This window comes from Chrysochloris asiatica, unplaced genomic scaffold, assembly GCF_000296735.1.
Source record: "Chrysochloris asiatica unplaced genomic scaffold, ChrAsi1.0 scaffold00024, whole genome shotgun sequence".
Taxonomy (NCBI): Eukaryota; Metazoa; Chordata; class Mammalia; order Afrosoricida; family Chrysochloridae; genus Chrysochloris; species Chrysochloris asiatica.
Window position 1 is genome coordinate 26,723,534 of NW_006408542.1, and position 21,717 is coordinate 26,745,250.

At 37.9% G+C, this 21,717-nt stretch overlaps 1 protein-coding gene and 1 pseudogene across 2 annotated transcripts in view; one reads left to right on the plus strand and one right to left on the minus strand.

Moving 5' to 3' along the window:
* The window catches only part of NRXN1 (neurexin 1), a 1,648,890-nt gene that overhangs the window by 1,293,461 nt on the left and 333,712 nt on the right, over positions 1 to 21,717 (minus strand). The gene's annotated exons all lie outside the window — the stretch shown is intronic.
* The window catches only part of LOC102838668, a 44,348-nt pseudogene continuing 38,500 nt past the window's right edge, over positions 15,870 to 21,717 (plus strand).

The window sequence follows — 21,717 nt, forward strand, 5'->3', positions numbered from 1 at the left end:
CATCTGAAGAACAGATTTGATGCATTAAACACTAAAGACCAAAGACCAGAAGAGTTGTGGGATGACATCAAGAACATCATACATGAAGAGAGCAAAAACTCGTATATATTTGCTGTTGTTAAGCACTTTAATACAGGGTTTGTTGTTGCTGAGATCTATGATTAATTTGGAGTCCTCGTGTGGTGCTGTGGGTTAATGTGTCAGACTGCAAAGCCGTTTGAACTGTAAGCTTGGTGGTTCAAGCTCACCAGCTGTTCCTCGGAAACACTATATAAGGTCGCAATGGGTTGTAATCGACTCGATGGCACTTAACAAAAATGACTAATTTACAGACACATTTATCACACTTTTGCTGAATTCTAGGGTAGCTTGTTTCAGTTTAATTCAACAATCTTTCACTTTGAATTATGTTTTTTTTTTAATCTTGACTGTATAAAATGAATTTAGTTCATGCTTTTGACTATAATTAAATTGTTAGCATTCCAGATCTGCAGGGATAAGCAGAGATTTGTGGACAGTAAAGTTTCTAGTTTAAATATAGTTCTAAGTCCTACGGAGAGTAAACAATGTTTACTTTGAAAGGACTATTTCTCAATAGTAATAACATGCCATGCATAATCATATACTGTATTCATGGTCACAGAGTTGACTAGGCCCCTAGAATCCTGACTTTCAGGAAACAAATCTTAATTACATTTGAACCTATAGTACCTCCTGAGTCCTAGCACACAGTGGCACTCATCAAATCTCTGCCAAACTGATTCAGGCACTAGAATCATAAAAGAAACTGATAATACTACTACTTGAGAGCTGACAGAGATAGACATGAAAAGAAAAAGAGGTTGTAGATTGTTCTGACGAGAACAAGGATGGAAGGATGATGGTGAGAAATCACATAGCGAAAAAAAAAAAGAAAGTCGTCATAAAACTGTTTTCTGTAGTCTTCAATCACTCCATATTATTGTCAGGTTTATTTTCTTTTTGAAACTTTCTATTTTGAATTTAATGAAGGTTTACAGAGCAGAATATCAGTTTTACTTTCAACAAATCATACACTTTGTTTCCTCTCAATGATTACAATACCCTCTGTGTAACAACAGTTATCCAACTTCCTCCTGTGGTTCCTACTTCAATTCCACCTCTCTTTCCCAAGCCTTCTGAACTTTGTGTGTAGGTAAATGTTACCCTTTTGATCTTGAACAGTTGACTATTCCATGGTGACCATACCTCACTACTATTGTTCTCCTGTCAAGTTTATTTTCTACAAATTCAAAATTACATTACTGTTTTAGATCTTCCTATGAAGGAAAGAATGAATGAAATGATGAATGAATGCTCCAGAAACCTGAATTTTAGTTATCTAGAAAGAGATAGCACACATATTTTAAATTAGCAATCTATAAGATGGGAGAAAATTCAAGACAATATGAGTTGAACCATCAGCAAAAGTTGCCCAAAGAATGAGGAATCTGAACTAGTCTATTTATTCATTTTAATAGACTATGAAAAAAAAAAAAAAAAAGCTAAAACATAAAGATGAAAAATTGAATAGTATTTATTCATGTCAATGTACATTAGGAAAGAGACAAAATTAAATTTGGAGATAAATTATAAGAATAAGAATTTGGGTTAGAACATTGGCTAATATACGCATTGTCCATGAAAAAAGTAATAAAAAGAATATTATAACTTTCCAAAAGCTTTCAGAAAAAGGCTATTTGTGGAATAGGTAGCATTGGGGATAAACAAATGACTATTCATCTTGGAAATATTTTTGAGCACCTAATATGTTCTAGCCACTAGAGATAAAGTAAAGAACAACTAATGGGAGGATTTCTGGGGTAGGTATCCCCAGGATACAAAGTAGAATGTATTCTAGGATTCCTACAATGTCTACAACAAGCAAGAAGTATGAATTAAATATTTTTGATGTGATGTTTCATTCACACTAGGTGTTATGAAGGCAAAAATAATAAAATACGTTTATCACATTGCTTTATCTATGTTAAAAATCCAACATAAAGGCATAAACAAAAAGTCAGAAAAAATCCAGGCAAGTAATAACATCGAAAATAAACTTGACTTTCCCTAAAAAAAGTGCAAGGACTCCTGTGTGCTAGTGAAATGTGAAACTTAGAAAAGGAAAATCACTTGTATAAATGTTTTTTGCTGTCTGAACTCTTTGTTGTTGTTGTATTGTTGGTGTTAAGTTGGTTCCAACTCATAGTCACCCTACATGGAGGTTCTGAGCAGCAGCTAATGGGTCTGAATTATCAACCTTGCAGTTAGTAGTTCAGTGATTACCCTACAGAACTACAAGGGCCCCTCCATACAGTCCCAAAATGTGCCTCTATGTTCAAGCAGTGCAAACTTCTATGTACAAAGCCAGTGGGCCCAAGTGGGAAAGGGTTATACACTTGCACCATGGCTGTTCTGATGACGTCAGTGCCTCTAAGCTTTAGATATTAAATTAGACACAGCACAAGGAAGCTCAACTTAATGACCTACAAACGGGAAAAGAGGGGAACCGTGTTCTCATATTGTCAAATAAAGAGCAGCAAATTTGACAGTATGTGGATGAGGCTTTTCTTTCTTTCTTTGCTTTGTTCTCTCAAAAACATTATTAATGGAAGGTACTATTAAATCTCAAGAATAAGCTGTGCTTCACTTCCTTTACCCATAAGACTAGTTTTTGTTTCTATATTATAGTAATTTGAAGTACAGTAGTATTTCAATCCTCTTCACCTGCTATTGTTAGCCACGCCCCCACCTCCCCCACCCCTCCAATCAGTACTCTATATTCTGTTGGGGGGGGGAAAGAATCATTTCTCTTTTCTCATTGATTCTATTTTTAACCCTTTCAACCTTTGTTCAAATGATCTCTCTTCAGACTTCATGTTTTATTTTGTTCCTTTATTTGCAGCTGTTAAACATTTCTTACTATTTTCCAATGAGATACAAAGATTTCCTGTAAGTGCCACCAAGTTGGTTCTGACTCATAGAGATCCTATATAGGGTTTCCAGTGAGCAATTAGTGGGTCTGGACAACTGATTTTGTGATTACTAGTCCAGTGCTTATCATGCCAGGAACCCATAGAAAGAATGGTCGTGTAATGCTGTAGAGTCGATTCTGACTCATAGTGATCCTGTGTAGATTTTCTAAGGATGACCTTGTAGTTAGCAGTCCACTGCTTATCTTACAGCACCACATCAGGACTCTATAGAAAGAGTATAAAGAGTTAAATGTTTTCACAGGTGAACAAATATTTCTAACTCTTTGCAGGAGAGGAAAATGGATAGAAAGAAAAAGAAGCTGCCAAATTAGAAGGCCTGAAATAAATGACTTGCACCACCCATAGTTGAACTCCCCCCTTTTTTTCTAGAATGTTTCATAAGAGTCAATCAATAAAAGCTGAATCTGAAACACTGGTGCAGTGTAGTAGCTAAACTCAGTGAGCTCCCAAACTAATCCTGTATTCTCAGAAGCTATAAGTGTAAATCCCTTCACCTTTGCTCTGGGGGATGAGCTCACCATAGAAATTGGCCTGGTTTTTGACCTCAAAATCCAGGTGGGATGGGGTTGGGGGTGGCAGAAGCAGTGAGAAGGATGATTTCCAGGCCATTCATTCTAAAGTGGGGTACTTTGGCAGAAGGGAAAGACGAGCCTGAGTTTTCATGGCCCTGAGCAGGGTCACGCAGCTGGAGTCACTCTGCTCAGCACAAATGTCTTTACTCACCCACAGGCAACCCAAGAACTGTCAACTGAACACCACTGAGAAGAAACAGGCCCAGTGCCATGACTTTGCTTAGTATCTAGGCTACCTGGAAGGGTAACCCTCATACAACCTGGCTGCTTCATTAACCTTTCTATCAGCTCTTAACTAAAGAGATACCTGATACCCTTATGCTTATTTCGTTAAGACTGCTCAATTAATGCGTCAGACTGCAAAGTCATTTGAACTGGAAGGTCAGTGGTTCAAGCTCACCAGCTGCTCCTTGGAAACCCTATACAGGGTTGCTATGGGTTGGAATTGACTCGATGGCACTTAACAACAACTTAATGATTAAAATACAATAAAGACCAAAATGGATACAAAAAATAAATGGCTGCTTTTCAAAATATCACATTATGTTTGTTCCCTTTAATGATACTGTTACCTTACAGAAAAATGATCATTCAGTGTGGTTTTCTTCACTATCACTAAAAAAAGCAGCCTTTTAAAAGTAGAACATTTTTTTTAACCCAGAAACAACAACAAAAGTCAGCAGAAATTAAGCTTTCTGAGAAGCCCAAAATATTTGCACTGAAGCAATTCACATGACTAGCTTAAAACACAAAATTTAACACGTCTTATTTGAGGATATTTAATATTTTTGAATAATATTTGTTTAACCTTTACAGAAATCTCTGAAGCAACAATAATAGCTATGTACACATGACACATTAAGAATGCATTTGTTTATTTTTGATACTGTATTATAGCTCACTGTGAATTCTCTTTGAAACTATTTTTAATACTATAATATTCATGAAAACTCTACTAAATGGATGACATATGGTGTGCACAGATTAAATATCATGAAAAGAAGTGAAAATTACTTTGAATTGGTATATAAATAAGCAACTGATTAAAGTCATGTTTTTAACATGCATTTTATAAAACAACTTGAACTCTTATGTGTTCCCTAGTTTAACAAAACAGACAAGTAAACAGAATTGGAGCTTCAATTGCTCAAGTCCTAATTTCTTTTGAAGAAGTATGAATAATTGGTATCTCTCACTCTTTTCTCATCCATAAATAGCTGTGTGCTCTTTGTGGAAGTATTTTTATGATGATAAGTATTATAAGGCATAGGTATTTCTCTCCAGTTCCTGTTGCTGTTGTTATTAAGTGCTGTTGAGTTGGTTTCAATTCATGGTGGTGGTTATGTCCCATGAAGTCGGTTTTGACTCATAGCCACCCTGCATAGGGTTCCCAAGGCTTTAACACTTTATTGGAGCAGAAAGTCTCCTTATCTTTCTCCCACGGGAACTGCTGACCTTGAGGTTAGCAGCCTGACTCATAACCACTAAGCTACCATTTGTTGTTGTTGTTAAGCGCTGTTGAGTCGGTTTTGACCCATAGCGACCCTGTATAGGGTTTCCAAAGAGCAGCTAGTGAGCTTGAACCACAGACCTTGCAGTTCAAACGACTTTGCAGTCTGACGCATTACCCCACAATGCCACACCAGGACAGACGATATATATAGTTTCCAAGGATCAGCTGGTGGTTGTGAACTGCCAACCTTGCGGCTAACAGTCCAGTGCTTATCCTACAGTGCCACACTAAATTATCTACTATTTTTTCCAAACTAAAACAAACAAAACACATAAAAGTGTATCTACCTATTCCTATTTGGTGCATATTTTCTTTCATTGCCTTGTCTTCATTCTTAGTTTACAAAATACTAAATTTAACAAAATTTCCTCCACACTCCCACCCCTTTACCCTTGCCTTAACAAGCACAAATTAAATAGAATGTGAACTGACATTGTTTTCCATTTTCCATTGAAGAAAATATAGTTTTCCTCATGGTTCCAAGATGGTCTGATTTCTTTTATGATAAGAATTTTTCCTGCCCTGAATTTCAATCTCCATCCAGACCATCTAATAACGTTGTCTATCAGTTGCCATTCAGCATTCCCAGCTGAATACTAATCTCAAACAGTCCCTGACAGAATTGCTTTTCTTTTATCATGTGAGACACTAGGGGACAGCCAAAATTTCAACAGTACTATATTTTTCTTGTCTCTTGCCATCTTAACAATTTCTTTCCCTGAGATTATCTCATCTTTTCCTTAGATTTTTGTTTCTTTACTACCTGATGAATTTATATTTTATAGGGATTTCTCCTTACTCATCTTATATATTGCAATTCAAAAAGCAATTTTTGGTAGTGATCAAATGCTGGAGCTCAGTTGTCATTCCATTAATTCATGCTTTGGAAATTTCTAAGATCTCATGTTTATGACTTTGCAGATAATTAACAAAACTGTAAAGACTCGAACTGATTTTTGAACTTGACCTTGAAATAGACAAGGGTTGGCTTACTAACGTACCCTTCAGGATCAGCTGAGTTGGTCACCACCAATTACAGTGCAAAGTCTTTCCAAGTAGTCAATTTATGCATAAAGAGAAAGGAAGATAACAGGAAAAAATATGCCTTAGGTAATTCCAGTTTTGTACTTCTGTTTCAGCTCAAGCATTTTGGTCTCTTTATAAATTCTTGTTTAAAAGTCAACTGTTCAATGTGAAGGAAAATGGTGGTTCCATACAATAAGCACTGGACTTGGAACCACAAGGTCCAATGTTCGAGCCTGCTAGCTGATCTGTGGGAAAAGATGAGGCTTTCTTCTCCCATGAAGGTTTAAAACCTTGGAAACTCTTTTGCTGTTATTAAGTTCTGTGGTTTCAACTCACAGTGACCCTGCATAGGGTTTATGAGGAGCAGGTGGTGGGTTTGAACCAATGACCCTGTGGATAGCAGTAAGGTACTTTTATCCTACAGTGCCACAGCAGGGTCACTATGAGTTGGAGTCAATTTAAAGGCACTTAACAACAGCAACATTCCATATGCATACTTCCAAAGTCACTCAGGGTGATACTTTTCTATTGGAATGGAAATTATTATTTCTAAAAATGCATTTATGTGGTGCTTAATTGGATGTGCTGAGTTTTTGGTCCTGTAACAAGAAATAAACTTCTGGCTAGTGGGTTAGAACCACCAACTTTGTAGTTCAAACTGACCTTGCAGACCAATATCACACCAGGACTAAAATGTAAAATGAAGTAAATATTCCAAAGTATTACTGTGGACCTAATGTATAATGGGGAATTTTAAATAATATTAGGAACAAATGAACTGTAGTTTAGATAACACTGAGAACAATATATGACCCTTCACATTTCAGCTTGTTTTGGATCATCAGGCACAAGTCTGAATATTTCTAAAAACACCTTGTCAACAAACAAAACAAATATAGATAGATATTTTTAAGAGAATGATTTACTTTATAAAATTATTTGGTTTGTGCTACATTCAAATAAAAAATTTTCAACCAGATCCATATGAAATTAAATGATATGTCAACATTTACATGAAAATTGACATGGGTTAAAGAATTGTCATTAAAGCCAAAATCAGAGGGACGTCACCTTATACTATCAGTCTTATAAGTAAATGGTAAATGTCCTCTATTTTTTTTTTTTTTTTTTACTTTACATTGTGAATTGGGATGAGGTTCACAGATCCTCCGTTTTACATTGGACAAATCACACACTTCATTCATCTCACTGTTGGCAATCCTTTCACTGGAACATCACTTATCCCATTTACTCCTAGTATATCTTGCCATTCTTTTAATTTTTTAAATACTGCATCAAAGTTTGGGGACAGTATTGCTGTTGTTATTGTTTAGTGCTATCAGGTTGGTTCTGACTCACAGAAACTCCATGTATTACCTAAGGAAATGTTGCCTGACCCTGCTCCATCCTCACAGTAGCAGGTATGTTTGAGCCCATTGTTGGAGCCATGTTGGACCGTCTCACTGATGGTCTCCCTCTTTTTCTGCTGACCCTTTATTTTATTTACCAAGCATGATGTCCTTCTACTGGGATTGGTCATGCCTAATTACAAAATCTTGACATCCCTGCTTCATAGATGCAATCTGGCTGTGCCTTCTCTCAACAACAGATGTGTTCCTTCTTCTGGCAATCTGTAATATAACAAAATTCTTGACAAACACCATTAATTCAGATGTGTTAATTCTTATTTGGTCTTCCTTTTTCATTGTCCAGCTTTCACATATCTAAGAGTCAATTGAAAATATCATGGATTATGTTAGACACAATTTAGTCATCAAAATGACATCTTTACTTTTTAACACGTTAAAGAAGCATTTTGCAGCTGATTTCCCCAATGTAATATATCATTTTGATTTCTTAATTGCTTCTTTCTTGGGTGTTGATTGTTGATCCATGTAAAATGAAACTTTGACAACTTCAATATTTTCTCTGTTTGTCATGATGTTGCTTATTGATCCAGTAGCGAGAATTTCTATTTTCATTACATTGCAGTGTAATCCCTCAACATAAATGACGGCTGTAGTCGTTGATCTTTTATGATAAGTACTTCAAGTCCTCTTCACTTTTGGCAAGCTAGGTTGTATCATCTAGGGATTACAGGCTGTTAAAGAGTCTTTCATTCAACTAAACATCCCTGAATATTTAAAAAAATCAAAAGCACTTCTACCAAACCTACTTTTATACACAGGAAATGGAAAGCTCCATAGGATAAGCACTGAACTTCAAACCACAAGGCCATCAGTTCAAGCCCACAAGCCACTTAGTGGGAGCAAGCCTCGGAAACCCTCAACAGGGTTACTATAAGTCAGAAAGACTTGAAGGCACTTAACCACAATGACAACACTTTTATATATATTAACTAAGTGTGCATCACAGAAGGCAACACTTTATTTATTAATATGAAAATCCAAGTAAAGATTATGTTTTGTTTTAATGGATATGGTGTAATGCCTAAAATTAAGCTATCTTGATATTTAGTGAGATCAGGAGGGCCTGGGAGACTTAACTACAAGTTTCCTCCCAATTCTGCTACCCACTGTTAAAAGTTTCCTATCAAATAACCTTCCTTCCAGACAACCAAGCCCAGTTCTTATTTATTCCTGCGTGGTTGTTGTTCTTGTTGTTAAGTACTGGCAAATCAGTTCCAACTAACAGTGACTCTATGTACAGTTCTGGGGAGCAGCTGAGTTTGAACCACTGAACTTGAGGCTAGCAGTCCATTGCTTATTCTATAGTGCCACCCAAGGATCCTTGGGAAATGAGTTTCAATTCCCTTGAAGCCCACATAATTATTCAATCCCCCCCACCCCCCAAATGTAATCCCTGTTTGGCTATCTATGGTAAGCTATATCCTCCTGTCCATCTCTGTGAGCATATGTGATTAATAAATTGCTGTTGATCTCAACTGTTCACTGTAGGGTATCATGTATTTTTCCATTTGCATAACCCAACCCTCAAGACCTACTACCATTGAGTCGATTCCAACTAATAGTGACCCTGTACAGGGTTTCTGAGGCCACAATTCTTTACAGAAGTAGGAAGTTTTATGTTTCTATCATGGAGCAACTGATAGGTCTGAACTGCTGACCTTGCTGTTAGCAATCCATTGTTGTTGTTGTTGTTGTTGTTGTTGTTGTTGTTATGTGCCGTGGAGTCGGTTCCGACTCATAGCGACCCTGTACAGGGTTTCCGAGGCTGTAAATCTTTACTTATCCTATAGAACCACCAGGATGCCTAAGTGGATGAAGATGCAATTAAAATAGTGGACTCATACCCACAAGACTCAAGGCCACTTTTAGTTAGGACACTTGGGAAATTTTCATCTTAGACTCTGTTTCTGACATATTAGAGGCCAGCATCCAAAATTTATAGTTCCAAGGGCTAGTACCCACTGCTCATAGTTCTATTCAAGGAAATCTAATAAATACAATGCTGGATCAGAAAACACATAACAACTCACTGCAATCAAAGATTCAAGTGAACATTTACTTTGTCTTAATTCTGCCTGAGAAAATCCTTTACTAGTCAATTTTCTCCTATTAGAATTCATTTTCTAAATTAAGAGGTCACTTTGAATGCTTGCCAACAAAGAAATATTTTCAAATGATAAAATAATATATTCTCTGATTGTATGTATTTGCTGTTTGAGCACAAAGAGTAAAAAGCCTTGTTATTCTTACTAGATTTTACAGTATTGCTTAAATGAGCTGCCAAGAAAAGGCTCCAAGAGGTGACTTGCCTTCTGAGTAATATTACCTTTAATTTCTTTTTAGCAAATGAAATGTGAGGCTTAGGTAGGTCAAAGAAAAGCAAGTAAAAGTATTTACAGCATACAATTTTCTATGGTCCAGTGCCTAAAAGCAAACATTTTGCAGTTAGTTTACTATGAATGTATCAAGGCTACCAAGGGAACTTTTTGCAAGATACAGTGTTGATTTCTAGAATGGCTTAGATTATGGAACAATAAACTCCTAATAATATTTAACAATCAGAAGTACTTTGGGGTATAACCCTTGTTGACTAGTACCGCTACTTAGCTTTTGCAGAGCTTTTTGTAACCATTTCTGAGAACAACCCCCTTAGAACTATACCTTTGAATTCTGCTTCCAACTTGGCTGGCTTTATGAGAGCACCAGGAGAACATGATAAAGGAGAAAAGTCAAACTGCTGATTTTCCTATTAAGAACACTGTAAAAGAAAATAGCATCTGAACATCTTAAAAGACCAAATTTTAACTGGTATAATCCTACAAGGTTTTAAAAAACAGTGTAATGAAATAAAGAACACTGGGGTGAAAACTAGATCTTCAGGAAATCAGATACATTTTGAGTCTAGTTTCTCCAGTTGTTAAAACCCCCCAAAACCAAACTTACTGCCGTCTTGTCAATTTTGACTCATTAACCGCCTCATAGTAGAACAGTCCCTATAGGGTTTGTAAGCCTGTAAAATATTTATGGAAGTACACTGACACATCTCTCTTCTTTACAGTGACTTGTGAATTTGAACCATTAACTTTTTGGCTAGCAGAGCACTAGAGCATTTAACCACTGCATTGCCAGCATTCTTTCTGTCTGCTGAAAGGAGATAATTATGTTGGCTTGGCCTACCTCTCTAGATTACTATAAAGATAAAATCCTGAATAGGAAAATGTGTTAATATGCATACAATTTTAGACAAATATTAGATAATAGTATCATTTCCTTCATAATCCTGCAGCAGGTCTCCAAGCAGGACCTTTGTACTCTTATTAATAGTTTAACTGGGAGGAGGTGGTACTTTCTAGACACCTCCCTCTCTTTTATACTTGATGAACTTCAGAAATACAGTCAGTCTCCAAACTCAGACATCTTTAACGACATCAGAAACAGCTGCTGCTGACAATCATGTCTGATACCATGGGGACTGAGGGTGTAAAAACAATGAGTCATTACAGGTGCGTCTGCCTCTCTTCATTCAAAGGACAAAATGAAAAGCAGATACAATCCAACAAAATCAGTGTTTTAAAAACAGAAAGGAAGGAGACCAACTAGGAAAGACTTTGTTGCCCGACCCCTTAAGTCTTAACAACAGAATCCGCAATAAGCACTGGACTGTGAACCACAGGGTCAGCCGTTCAAACTTACCATCTGCTCCTTGAAAACCCTATACAGGGTCACTATAAGTTGGAACCGACTTGACAGCACTAAACAACAAATTATTTTTGCAATAGTCTACTAAGACTTTAACTGTTATCCCCACATTACAAAAGAATTTGTATACAAAACCCAACTCAGCATGGATTAAAGACCAAAATGTGAATTCCAGAATTAAAAAGGTCATCAGTGAAAAAATAGGGACACATTTAAGGGCTCTAATACAGGGCACACACAGACTACCAAGCATTGCAAAAATTACACAAACAAAAAAAGACAAAATAGATGATTGGGACATTCTAAAAATTAGAACTTCTGTGCATCAAAGAATTCCATCAACAGAGTGAAAAAGGAACCCACAAAATGGGAAAAAAATCTTTTGCAGTGACATATCAGGCAAGGGACTAATTTCTAAAATCTGTAGGAAACTATAACACCTCTACAAGAAAAAGACAAATAATCCAATTAAAATATGGGCACAGGACATGAACAGACACATAACCAAGGAAGAGATTCAGGCAGTCAACCAACATATGAAGAAATGTTCACAATCATTAGCCACTGTTGTTGTTGTTATGTGCCGTGGAGTTGGTTCCGACTCATAGTAACCCTATTCAGGGTTTCCAAGGCTGTAAATCTTTACAGGAGCAGAAAACCTCATCTTTCTCCCATGGAACAGTTGGTAGTTTCAAACTGCTGACCTTGCGGTTCGCAGCCCAATTGGTAACTACTATGCTACCAGAGCTCCTTTAGAGAGATGCAAATCAAAACAACAATGAGATATCTTCTCACACCAGCAATAACACTGAAGTTTAAAAAAGCAAAGGACAATATATGCTGGCAAAGATGTAGAGACTCTGGAACCCTCCTACATTGCTGGTGGGAATACAAAATGGTCCAACCACTTAGTATGGTGCTTTTTCAGAAAGTTGGAAACAGAAATACCTTATGATCCAGCAACTCCTCTACTTGGCACATATCCACACAAGAAATACAAGTCAGAAAATGAGTAGATATGTACACACCAATGTTCATAGCAGCACTATTCACAATAGCAAAAAGATGGAGACAGCCTAAGTGCCCATCAATGGAAGAATGGATAAACAAGCTTTGGTACATATACACAATGGAATATTATCCTACCTTGAAGAATAACAAGGAAGCTGCAAGCCACCACATAACATGGATGAATCTTGAGGACATTATCCTAAGTGAAATTAGTCAGTCACAAATGGACAAATATTCCATTAAACCATTATTGTAAAAGCTTAAGATGCCCATACTAATAGGGGGAAAAAAAAAAAAAACTGTTGGTAACCCATTGGAGGTGGGGTGGAGGGAATTTGGGAAGGGGGAAGGAGGGGGATACCTCATAGTTCAGGTGTTGGGGAGGGCAATACACAAGAAGGGGGAGGGGAAAAATAGTGTAATCTGGCTTCAAGAAACACATTGTTTTATAACAACAATATGGAGAATAATAATCATGCCTACTTAATTATAATTCTAAGTAGAACCTTGGCTAGACAAAATGTAAATACCAAAGGCTACAGGAGTTAACAAAAGGATTATGGGGCAATATTTAAAAAGAGGAGATGATGTAGTTGGGTTTGACATCACTTTGAATGATTCTTCTGATCTTGGAAGGAGAAAGAACAGCAAAGACAAACCAGAAACAGGATTATTTTCAACAATAAAATGTCTAAATTGCTTGAAGAATATTATGCTATAGTTTAATTCTCCTATTAAATTTGCATATACTCATATACACATTTTTTGCAAAGTGCTTATGTTCATTATTAAAATCGGGTGTAAATAAAATAATTTTAATGTTTAAAAATCCTACAAAGAGGCAAACAGTACAGTACTCATAGAACCCTTAGTCCTAGGGAAATTTATTAAAAAATATAACATTTTCTGACACATGCAATACCACGACTCAAAACTGCTAATGTCTGCCCTCCATACACAGAGTACACAGGGATAGGCAACTTGGACATTGGCTACCCAAAATGGGGAGGCTGCAAAGGCAAGAAGTGACTGGCTTACAAGCTTTCAAGAGGGAGCCTAGATCCAGACGGTATGGAGGAAGGCAGAATCTCCACTGAGTAGGATCCAATCTGTCTAGGTGGGGATGATGAAAGGAAATGCGGATAGATCTCTTGTGATACAATAGTGAATAATTGTTATCAGGACTGCTTTTGAGGGTTGGAAATGTAAAGGCAGACGTTTTGTAGCAAAAAGGAAGGGAGTTATTGACTTTGCAGCCTAGGAGCAGAGATCCCTGGGACCATCAAGGGAGAAGGGCAGAGAGTGGGATCCTACTCAGAGAAGTACTGATGCCAGAGATGGAGGCAGAGATGATGATGTGTAGAGATGGAGCAGCTGGGGACTTTAGATACAGAGAGGGAGATACCGATCCGGGGAGCAGGTGGGGGTGGGCAGGCTTGCAGGGTATACCCTTTAGTTGGTTGATGATGCATGGAGGGGATTGTAACCATGGCAATGAAACGATATACGATAGGATGAATGTAAAGCTAATGTTCTCCCATGTAAACTATCACATAATTCACAATAAAACATTAAAAACAAAAAACAAAACTGCTAATGTTCAGATTCATGCTCATCAAGTCTATGCTTGCATGTACATGTTCACATACAACATGTAAGAAATGCAAACATAACATATGTATTGTTTTGAAATATGTTCTTCTCATTTATAAATACATCTGAATAACTTTCCATGCATTAAATGACTCCTTCACAATAACATTTGAAATGGCTCACTGGTATAAGACTGTGTAGACTGTCCATTAGTTGCATTATTACCCTCTGCCATGAGTCGATTCTGACTCATAGTGACAACTATGTAGTGTTTCCGAGGTTGTAACTCTTTACAGGAGCACAAAACTTTCTCTTTCTCCCATGGAGTGGCTGGTGGATTCAAACTGCTGACCTTACAGTTAGTAGCTCAACTACTAAATGATTAATTCTTGTAGTTTTGTCATACCATGCTTCTTCATACTTGGATTTCCTTTACCTGGAACAGCCGTTCCATCCTTCTCCAGGATCTCACTTATGCATCTGTTCTTTCCCCTGATACTTCCTCCAAGGCTGGCCCAAACCACTAACCTTTCAGTTGTTGTTGTTGTTAAGTTCCGTTGAGTCAGTTCCGACCCATAGCGACCCTGAACAGGGTTTCTGAGGCTGTAAATCTTTACAGGAGCAGAAAGCCTCATCTTTCTCCTGCGGAGCAGCTGGTAGTTTTGAACTGCTGACCTTGTGGTTCACAGCCAGATTCGTAACCACTACGCTACTGTGCCACCAGGGCACCTTTTATTTTATTGTTGTTGTTGCTATTATTAAGTGCTGGCAAGTCAGTTCTGACTCACAGCAGATTTCCAAGGGTCAGCTGGAAGGTCTGAGCCACTGATCTTGAGGTTTGCAATCCAGTGCTTACATGTCACACCAGGACTTCCTTATTTTATTAGTCTTTGATTATTACATATTCAAATTACTTACAGCATCGTGTATAAATAAAAACAAAATGAACATCCATTTAGGTAAACCCTTATGTAAATCTCCATTTACTTAAAATAATTGTAGAATTAGGATTATTTGAAAGTGTTTTCCAAAAGATTTGTGTTAATTTTGCTTTCATCATCAACGGTCTTGCCTTGTTTTATTCATATTCTCTTCAATGTTGGGTATTTAAATGTAATGTCTTTCATCTTTCTCTAATATGTGAAAATAACCTTTTTGTGTCTTTTACTTTGAACCCTTATTAAGATATATATATAATTATTTATTAGTCACTTTATGTTATGTGTGTGATATAACTGATCTTCTATTAAATGTGACAAATCTTATTTTCAGGTGTTTAACTTTATTCTTCCTCTAACCATTTCTTCTGTGTTTCTTCCTTTTCACTACTTGTAAACTCCATTCATACTAATGTAGGCTACAGTCCTGGAAATGGGTGTTTTTGCATACTTAATGTTAAGAACTGTGAAAAGTCTGAGATTTTATCATACTTGCATGCTAAAAGTTTACCTGTGACAGTCTCATCCATGCTGGTAGAATATAAAATTCTCAGTGCATAGTTTGAAGATGAAAGATCATTTATTACTTACAGCAAAAGCAGTAGCCAGGGTGTCAGCATGTGTGCGTGTACGTGTGTGTGTGCACTGTTATCACAAATTGTCAAATTCTAATATTGTCAAATTCCCTCATGGGAGGATCCTTGATCTGAGAAAAGATTTCATAATGAGCCATCAGCATCTCTCCCATTGTCCCAGAGCAAGGCATTATCTTTCTTATCCTGGATAATATGCATGTGTGGAGAGAGAGATACTGTATCTATTCCAAAACCAAAACAAATGTCCTTGAAAAGGAAATCTGAAAGAGAAGGGTAGTGTCTTGCTTCAAAAGATATGCAGAAATCCAAGAGACCAAGAAAATTGTCTCTAAATATTTAGCCCTGAAGGTGCTGAAAGAAAAGAAAATGGTTTGCAATGGAAGATTCAATGGCGATTGAATCAAGGACATCTAGCACTCAAACTTGATTCATGATTTAGGCCTGACTATGAACCCTAATAAAAAGACATGGCTTTCCCTTGGCTGGCAGCACGGAGGCCGCAGGATGCCTGGAGTTACTGTAAAAGACGTGAGCCAGCAGGAGTTCGTCAGAGCTCTCAGCCTTCCTCAAAAAGTCTGGGAAGCTAAAAGTCCCTGAATGGGTAGACACTGTCAAGCTGCCAAGCATAAAGACCTTGCTCCCTTTGTTGAGAACTGGTTCTACACACGAGCTGCTTCCACAGCACGGCACCTGTACTTCGGGGTGGAGCTGGGGTCGGCTCCATGACCAAGATCTACGGGGGGCGGCAGAGAAACGGCGTCATACCCAGCCACTTCAGCCGAGGTTCCAAGAGTGTGGCCCGCCGGGTCCTCCAAGCCCTAAAGGGGCTCAAAATGGTGGAGAAGGACCAAGATGGCGGCTGCAAACTGACACCTCAGGGACAAAGAGATCTGGACAGAATCGCCGGACAGCTGCCAACAAGAAACATTAGAACAAATGATGCTGAGTTAATAAATTGCCTCGTTCGTAAAAAAAAAAAAAAAAAAAACATTAACATGAAAGGAAGGAGTGACCTTTGATTAAGATGATTTTTGAAAACTGGGCTTGCTAAACTTGTCAAAGTGAATTCTCTATCTTTGTAAGGCAATTCTCAAATAGGGATCTCTATATTCAAATTTCTTTGTTGTGATTAGAAGATGAATTAATCTGGAAAATCTTGATTTATTTTAACATATTAGTTAAGAGGGTGGGCCCAGGCTTCAGTCTAAATTTGGCTCTGAGTGCCTGATTGAGTTACTTAACCAAGTTTCTGTTTCTGTAAAATGGGGACACTGATGGATACTGACTCCATTCTCACAGAACTGCTAAAAGCTTTACAGGAATTACTAGATACTTAATGGTTTCAATGTTGCCTCGTATTATTTTTTTATTATTTACCATCTAAATTGAAGCTAATAGACCAACATATTCTCTGCTGGACTTTTTGTTGTTGTATGCAATTAACCACATACACACATTTTTTTTTTTTAACTTAGAGAGTAGAAGCTAAGTCAAAGAAACTTTACCAGGACCAAGTTCCAATAAAAAATGAATTATAGCTCATTCAAATGATAGGTTATTTCTAAAAGTAAAAGCCAGGAATATATTAAGGAAGCAATGATGAATTCCTAAATTGGATATTGAATCATCTATAAAGTTATTTTATTTTTCCATTTTTATATACTGTGCTAACAGAAAAACACAAAAATTTCATGGTTCAGAAAGCATGCTATGTATCACAACTTTTGGAAAATAGGAACAAAGTCCTACTTTTTTTTGTTGGGGAGTGGGGGTGGGGAGTGGGCAGTACATGGGCCCCTCTCCAGTCTTTCATCATCATTTCTCCCTCGGCTGCAATACTTTCTCTTATATCTGACACTGATGGCTCTGGTCCTTTTGCAGAGATTCTGAACTCAAAGGAAAGGTCATAGTGAAGAGGTGGTAAAGAAAGAGGAGGCAGAGTAATGTACCAGCTAAAAAAAGGGCAATGCCATCATCATTTACAAGGGGAGAAAAAGAGACAACTTGATACAAACAAATAAATGTATTTTAAAAAATTCTATTATATTTCTGAGACTTAACACTTTAGGGATCTAGGGAAGATGGGTGTTCCATTTCACCACCACCTCATTCTGTTATTTTTGTTGTCTCCATTTTACAGATGAGGAAACTGAGTTTTGAAGAAAGCGTGTGACTTGCTCAAGATAATGCAGTTAATAACGTATGGGCCCAGAACTTAAATCCTGGCACTATAAAGCCAAATTTTATGCAAATCTCATTAAATTACATTGCCTTTCCCACTTCTGAATTCCAGCCAAGTGCTTATTCCTTGGAAGTTTATATCACAAACTACTAAAATAAATCTCTAAAGCATCAAATAAAAAGTCACCTAGTCTCGTGGCTCTCATTTAGTAAAGGAGTTCTTTTGAATTAGGGTTATTGCTGAGACTCTTGGATGCACAGGGATCCTGCTGTTAATGTTACTACCTATTTGGGTTTTCTTAAGCTCTTGTTCTGCGATTCTAAACTATTCAGTTGTATTCTTGCCTAACCTACAAAAACAAACTCATGGGTCAGATTATCCTTTTTACTTGGACATGAACACTCTCATTCCCTGAATCCCCAGATAAATTAAAGGTGAAGAAACAAATCTATGGGGAGAGTCGGCGGTACAAGTTTCATCTTTATAAAATTTCATCCAATAACCTCTATCACAAATAACTGTTGTCCAAACATTTTTTTTCTCTAATACACTAGTTAAACAAATCACTTGTTTATTGTTAAGCACTATTGAGTCAGTTCCTACTCATAGCGGCCACGTATAGGGCTTTCCAGGAGCAGGTGGTGAGTGAACAGCCAACCTTACAGTTCAAACCAACCTAGCAATCCAGTGTTTTGTCCTACAGTGTCACACCAGGCCTCCACAAATCACGTCATAATATACAAAACAGTTTGGTGTTCTTTACACACAAACACCCCTATGCTATGAGTGAATGGCTGTAACTCATGCAGAACCACCATCCCCCACAGACAGATCCATAACCCTTCACTTACGGCATCCTGTGACAGAAATGATAAGGCTTGAATAGCTGCTCTTTGTGTCTTTGTATTTGTTACCATTTCACCTATTCCTACAGACAAGAAATAAATCTGCTCTTTTTCCTAACCCTGCCCCTAAAAAATGGAATTGATCACATTTGTCAAAGGTACAAGCACCAAGTATACAAATGTTCATGAACTCAGATGAGCACACCTAATGCTAAGAATTCTAGAAAATGTCATCTCAGTGATATTTTATAGGTTTCCTGTTAGCCAGGAAGTTGTATGCATGTGTATGCATGCATATATATAGGGAGTTCTAGTGTGGCACTGTGGGATAAAGCACTGGACTGCAAGGTTGGTTTGAACCACAATAATATATACATGTTATTGTTGTGAAGTACTGTCCAATCGATTCTACCCACAGTGATCCTGTATAGGGTTTCCAAGGAGCAGCTGGTGAGCTTGAATCACAGGTGTTCAAACCAATTTTGCAGTCCAGCACATTAAACCACAGCACCACACCAATATTCTCTCTCTATATATATAGGTACATATTGTTGTTATGTGTCATAGAGTTGGTTCCAACTCATCAAAATCCTGTGTAGGGTTTCTGAGGAGCAGCTGATGTATATATGCATACATATATACCTTGTATGGAGTCCTGGTGTGGTGCTGTGGGTTAATGCGCCAGACTGCAAAGCCATTTGAACTGCAAGGTTGGTGGTTGAAGCTCACCAGCTGCTCTTCAGAAACCTATAAAGGGTCACTATGAGTCACAACTGACTCGATGGCACTTAACAACAACAACAATATACTTTACTTAGTGGTCAAGTGCTTTGTCCTACAGTGCCACAAATATATATATATATATACACACACACACACATATATCTATGAAGTCCTGGTGTGGCACTGCAGGTTAATGCACTAGACTGCAAGGTCGGTTTGAACGGCAAAGTCAGCAGTTCAAGCTCACCAGCAGCTCCTTGGAAACCCTAAACATGGTTCTGACCCATAGCAACCCTGTACAGGGTTTCCGAGGCTATAAATCCTTATGGGAGCAGAAAGCCTCATCTTTCTCCCATGGAGCAGCTGGTAGTTTCGAACTGCTGACCTTGTGATTTGCAGCCCGATTCGTAACTACTACACTATCAGGGCTCTTTATATAAACACACACACACACACACACATACATGAGAAAAAGAGCTAGAAAGAAATAAGTTGGTTGGTTTAAGGTTTCTTCAACAAACATATTACTGCATACCCATAGTTTTACAGGCTAGCACAAGGAATACAGAGAGAATCATAAATGGACTTTGACCTGGAGAACTTCACCTTTCTGTTGCATTGTAGTTATAATCATATACAAAAACACCTGCTTTTACTAAACTGTCATAATTGCTTGGGAATAAATGTGCACAGATGCCATGGGAGCAGATAAGAGGGTGAGTCTGTTTTATGCAGTGTCCAGGGATAAGCTTTCTTAGAGGAAGTAGCAATGGAAAGAACAAATGCATAAGTGAGATCTTGGAGAAGGATGGGAAGATTGTTTCAGGTAAAAGAAATCAAAACATGAAAAAGCATGAGTGAATGGGAAAAAGAGAAAAGTAAAGGAGTTAATAATTGTTGTTGCTGTTAAATACTGTTGAGTTTGCCACTCACAGTGACCCTGTATAAGGTTTCCAAGGCTGTAAATCTTTGTGAGAGCAGAAAACCTCATCTCTCTTCTAGGGAGCGACTGATGGACTCTAACTGCTAACCTTGTGGATTTCAGTCCAGGGTTTAAAACTTGGCCAGATGAGACTAGAGCTAGGTAATGATAAGGGACCATAGACATACTAAGAAACTTGAACTGTACCCTGTAAGTAATAAGGAATCATCAAAAGGCTGTACAACTGGGTGTGGCCAAATTATCTGCCTTTTGGCAGACTTGGTAAGGATGGAATGGGAGCAAAGTCATAAGGAACAAATTGTTGTTGTTGTTGTTGTGAATTGCCGAAGAGTCGATTCTGACCCATAGCGACCCTGTATAGGGTTTCTTATGACCAGCTGGTGAGCTTGAACCACCGACCTTGCAGTTCAAACGACTTTGCAGTCAGGTACATTAACCCACAACGTGTACCAAGACTCTAAGGAGCACATTGTTGTTGTTGTTGTGAAGCGCCATCGAGTCAGTTCTACCCATAGCGACCCTTTATAGGGTTTCCGAGGAGTAGCTGGTGAGCTTGAACCACCGACCTTGCAATTCAAATGGCTTTGCATTCTGGCACATTAACCCACAGCGCCACACAAAGAACAAATTAGGGACCAATAAAAGAGAATTCAAAAGAGACAATGAGAGCCAGGACAAGGGCTTCAGCAACAGTGAAGACAGGGAGCCCCATGACATGGACATCATGACCTAATGGATTCCTTTCTCCTAAAGGACATGGATAAGAGGCCCATGAAAGCACTCGGTTGAGAGAGGTGAAATGTAGAAGATGCCCAGAGAAAAGACAGTAAGTAAAACCATTGAAGGAAACAGAGTGGTGAAGAAGCAGAAACTCTGAGATAGAGTTACAGCTCTTGGTTATCGCTTTTTAGGATGAAGCAAGAGTATATAAGTGAGTTCCTTGTAAAAGGGAGTAGCTGCAGGACAATGCACTAGATTGCAAGGTCAGTTTGAACTGAAAGATCAGTGGTTCAGACCCATGAGATGCTCTTCAGGAACTATATACAAGGTCTCTATGGGTTGGAATAGACTCAACAGCACTTAACAACAACTACAACAGTAAAGAATAATAGCCATGTGTTTCTTAGGAGACTATTCTAGTGGTGGGATTGGATGAGCCACATTGTTACACAGCTAGTATTGTATCCTGAAAGCAATTCCCATTCCTGAAGGCTTGCATCACAGCCACCTCTGTTGCTGGTACACTTTGGGGCCCTGCCTCCCTGTGGCATCAACTTAAATAGGACTTTCGTTTTCACGTAATAGCTGCCAATCAAGGAGTATGATAGGAAAAGTAGAAGATGTCAGAAGAAAAGGAATGAAAATAATGACTACAGAGTCAAGGAATATTGGGATTTGATGTTGGTAATTGAAGGAGATTTTGTAATATATATTATTACCATAAGATAAACACTGGACTTCAAGGTCGGTTAATAACAATACTATATATATATATATATATATATATATATATATGAAATCCTAAACAGGGTTCTGACCCATAGCAACCCTGTACAGGGTTTCCGAGGCTATAAATCCTTATGGGAGCAGAAAGCCTCATCTTTCTCCCATGGAGCAGCTGGTAGTTTCGAA